The sequence below is a fragment of the Arachis ipaensis genome, chromosome B7, assembly GCF_059453495.1.
Source record: "Arachis ipaensis isolate K30076 ecotype BB chromosome B7, ASM5945349v1, whole genome shotgun sequence".
Classification (NCBI taxonomy): Eukaryota; Viridiplantae; Streptophyta; class Magnoliopsida; order Fabales; family Fabaceae; genus Arachis; species Arachis ipaensis.
This window is the reverse complement of record NC_142442.1, coordinates 109,736,913-109,741,526: the sequence shown is the minus strand read 5'-3', so window position 1 is coordinate 109,741,526 and position 4,614 is coordinate 109,736,913. Positions and strand designations below refer to the sequence as shown.

The window sequence follows — 4,614 nt, the reverse complement described above, 5'->3', positions numbered from 1 at the left end:
AGGGTTGTCAATTTCACAAACAATTGGTAGGCAATCATAGAAGACATGATGAAATTGATAGAAAAGAATTGAATTAAAGCTATCTAATTCAAGCAATCATCAACAATCAAGTAATTGAATGAAATTCCTCAATTCATTAATCAAAATTCAAAAGTAACAAGGTCACAAATCTAGATCCAAGTGAATGAATCAAGAGAACACTAATGGAGAGTAGAAGAAGAGTAGATCTACAACTTGTATCAAAGTAAAAGTGAACTAGCAATGGATCTCACCAAGAAATCAAAGGAGAATTGCAATGGAGAGAGTAAAATCCTAGAGAGAAGTTGGAGTTTCTCTCTCTAAAAGCCAAAATGTAACTAACTATCCAAAATATCTAGAATAATGTCTAATTGTCCCAATCTCCCTAATCCTTGGTCTTCTTATGCTCTTCCCGCCATAATTCTGCCCCAAAACAGGGCCTGCCACTGCCTGAAATCACTGGTGATAAACCCCAATTTTGTGGTTTATCTTGTGCTTAATTTTGGAGATTTTATCACCTTTTCCCACATTTATTTAATAAAATAGCATGGTTTTGTAATTCTCCCTTGAATTGTGCTTAAGTGTAAAAACATGCTTTTTAGGCCTTTAAATTGGTGATTTTAATTCACTTTAATTCCATTCGATGCCTTGATGTGTTTGTTGAGTGATTTCAGGTTCATAAGGCAAGTATTGGATGGAAGAAGTGAGGAGAAAAGCATGCAAAGTGGGAGAACTCATGAAGAAATGAATGAACTACAAAGCTGTCAAGCCTGACCTCTTCACACTCAATTGACCATAACTTGAGCTACAGAGGTCCAAATGAGGCGGTTTTAGTTGTGTTGGAAAGCTAACTTCCGGGGCTTCGAAAAGATATAGAATTTTTCATAGTTACCTAACGTATAAGGGCTCGCATGTGCACTGTACGCGTGCGCACTGATGGAGCACGTGATTCACTAAAGTGAAATCGTGGCCAGCGATTTGTAGAGCATTTTGGGCCCAATCCAACTCATTTCTAATGCTATTTCATGCAGAATTCAAGCTTGGGCAAAAGGAGAGCAATTGTTTGAAGGGTTAGCATCATGTAGAGTAGTTTCTAGAGAGAGAAGCTCCTTCTTCTCTCTAGAATTAGGTTAGGTTAGGTTAATCTCTTCTAGATCTAGGTTCAATCTCATGTTTTCATCTTGCTTCCTTTATGAATTCTTGCTTCTACTCTTTGATTTTCATGGTTTGTAGTGTTAATTTTCCTTTTATGCTCTCTTTTATGTTCATGGATTCTCTTGTTGGATTTGGATCCCTTTTAATGCAATTTAATGTTTGATGTTCTTTAATTGTTAATTTGAGTTGTGATCTTACTTTCCTTGCACTTGGTAGTTGGTAGATTTATAATTCTTGCATATTTACCATGCTTTCCATTTATACCCACAAAGTGTTTGACAAAATGCTTGGTTGGGTTTTAGAGTAGATTTTGAGCATTCTTGGCTTGGAAAGAGTAATTAGGCAATCTTGAGTCATGAAAACCCAACTCATGTTGGTGATCTAGAGTTGTTAGCTAGTATTGTTTCCATTAACTCTAATCTCTTGCTAATTCACTTAGTGAGTTGATTAGGACCTTTGGATTGAGATTAGCTAGTCTTGTTAGACTTTCTTCGAGTGTGAAGATAATATGATACCTTCTTCCATCTTCGAGGATGACGTAATGAGATAGATTCTTGTTTATTATTGTGACATGATTGATTAGTCTTGTTTGACATTATCCCTATGTGAAGATGACATGATACCTTCTTCCATTTGTTGGAGTTGACTAAATAATATGAATTAATCATTGTATGACTAGGATAGAAAGCCTATATTCTAAATCCTTGCCATGAATGTCTCTCTTTATTACTTGCTTTCTTTAATTGCTTACTTGATTTACATTTCTTGCCCATTTAATTTCTCGCCCTTTTATCAATCAAACCCCCTTTGTTCCTTCATAGCCAATAATAATTCACTTCATTGCAATTTCTTGTGAGACGACCCGGAGTCCAAATACTCCGGTTAATTCTTATTTGGGGTTTGTACTTGTGACAAAACCAAATTTAATTTGATTTAAGGATTGGCTATTGGTTTGGACTATACTAACAACGTAATTATTTTGTGGAATTCCGAACTGGTATAAATCCTTGCTATCAGCTGGTCACATTTTTCTCTTAAAAAAATCATGTGCGGCCATCGGCGCGTACGCGCACAGTACGCGTACGCGTCCCTGGGGCTTTTTGCGATCCACGAGCAGGCAAGCGGTACACGCGCGCATCCAAGGATTTCTAGCCCAGCCATATAAGCGCGCCAGCTTCTCGTTTTGGCTCTACTGCGCCGGCTCTGAGGGTGCACATCTGCGCGTACGCGTACAGTGCGCATGTGTGCCCATGGCCAAATTCCAAAACTCTAATTTTTTCCAGGATCCTTCCATTCATGCATGCTTCCTTCATCCCTCTTAGCCATTTTTGCTTTATAACTTCTGAAACCACTTAACAAACAGGTCACGGCATCAAATGGTAATAGAAGAGGATTATAATATATCAATTCTAAATGTAAAAGAAGCATGTTTTCATCTATGAGGCAAAATTAGGAAAGGAACACAAAATCATGCATTTTTATATGAATAAGTATGGAAGACCATTGATAAAACCCTCAAAATCTATACATGATAAACCCTAAAAACAGGGTTTATCACAAAGCAGTGACTTGACACTCAACCCAAGGAGAGCTTGGACACTTGGGACAAGGTGGTCAACAAATTTCTGACCAAGTTCTTCCCTCCTCAGAAGGTAACTAAGTTGAGGATAGATGTTCAGACTTTCAGGAAGAGAGATGGTGAGTCTCTCTATGAAGCTTGGGAGAGGTTCAAGTCAATGATCAGGAGGTGCCCTCATAACATATTTTTAGACTGGATCAGGTTGCAGATCTTCTATGATGGACTCTCAAAGATGGCCAAAATATCTCTGGACAATTCTGCAGGTGGTTCCCTGCATATAAAGAAGACTCCTGAAGAAGCTAATGGTTAATCGAGATGGTTGCTAACAACTAATACTTGTACACCTCTGAGAGGAATCCTGTGAAGAAAAAAGTTATAGAGCTAGATACTTTGGATGCCACTCTTGCCCAGAACAAGGCCATGCCTCAACAAATTACCATGATTACTTAGCACTTGAATGGGATGCAAGTCTCAGCTTTTAATACTCAAGATACATCTTATGACATGAGTAGTGGTTTTAACCAAGGAGAGACCAATGGCTATGCTCATCCCACTCCTGAACAGGTTAACTATGTGGGAAATTCCTCCAGAAATCTCAATAATGATCCTTATTCTAACACATTTAATCAGGGATGGAGGAATCACCCAAATATTGGGCGGAGAGAGCAACCCCAGAAGCCTCAGTCGAATTTCAACAACAACTTTCAAGGTGGTTTTAATCAGAATAAGTTCAACAACCGTCAGTTCCAATCCTCTCAGTATCAACAAGCGACTTTCCAACCTCAGAACACTCCTGACCTAGCCTCTATAGTTGCAGAACTTTCCAAGAGCACTAGAGATTCATACAGGAGACCAGAGCTTCAATTCGGAACTTGGAAGTATAAGTGGGTCAGTTGAGCAGGCAAATACCTGAGAGGCCTCCTAACACTCTTCCTGGTGACACAAAAGTAAATCCAAAAGAAGAATACAAGGCCGTCACAGTGGCTGACGAACCCGTGCCAAAGGAAGAATAATGTGTTGTTGAAACTAAAGAGAAGGCTGAGAGTGCCATAGCACATGCCTTATCCAAGGCATCCAAGCACAAGCCGAAGTCACCATGCTCTCAGAAGCTCCAAAAGGAGACCAAGGACGGGCAATTCTCGAAATTCTTGGAAATCTTCAAAAAATTGAAAATCAATATGCCTTTTGCTGAGGTGCTGGAGCATATGCCTCTCTATGTTGAGTTCATGAAAGGCTTACTCTCTGAAGAGAAGACCCTAAAGGGAGATAAAATCGTGGTCCTGACTGAGGAATATAGTACATTAATTCAGAGCAAGTTGCCAAGGAAGATGCCAGACCCAAGGAGCTTTCAGATTCTATGCACTGTTGGGAACATAAATTTTGACAAAGCCTTGTGTGATCTTGGTGCAGGCATTGATGAGCGGATAATTTATACCCTTTTTGGCATTGTTTTTACATAGTTTTTAGTATGTTTTAGTTACTTTTTATTATATTTTTATTAGTTTTTATGAAAAAATCACATTTCTGGACTTTACTATGAGTTTGTGTATTTTTCTGTAATTTCAGATATTTTCTGGCTGAAATTGAGGGACCTAAGCAAAAATCTGATTCAGAGGCTGAGAAAGGACTACAGACGTTGTTAGATTCTGACCCTCCTGCACTCAAAGTGGATATTATGGAGCTGCAGAATCCCAATTGGGGCGTTCTCAATTGCGTTGGAAAGTAGACATCTTGGGCTTTCCAGGAATATATAATAGTCTATACTTTGTCCGAGATTTGATGGCCCAAACTGGCGTCTAAATGCCCACTAGAGACCCTTTTCTGGCGTAAAATGCCAGAACTGGAGTTAAACGCCCAAACTG

The 4,614-nt window shown here is 39.0% G+C and overlaps 1 non-coding gene across 1 annotated transcript; it reads right to left on the bottom strand.

The window, feature by feature from the left end:
- Positions 1 to 2,832: 2,832 nt before the first annotated feature.
- On the bottom strand, positions 2,833 to 2,938 carry LOC148553706 (small nucleolar RNA R71). The gene has a single exon (XR_015893966.1). It is a non-coding gene; the product is annotated as a small nucleolar RNA R71 (small nucleolar RNA).
- Between the last annotated feature and the right edge of the window lie 1,676 nt (positions 2,939 to 4,614).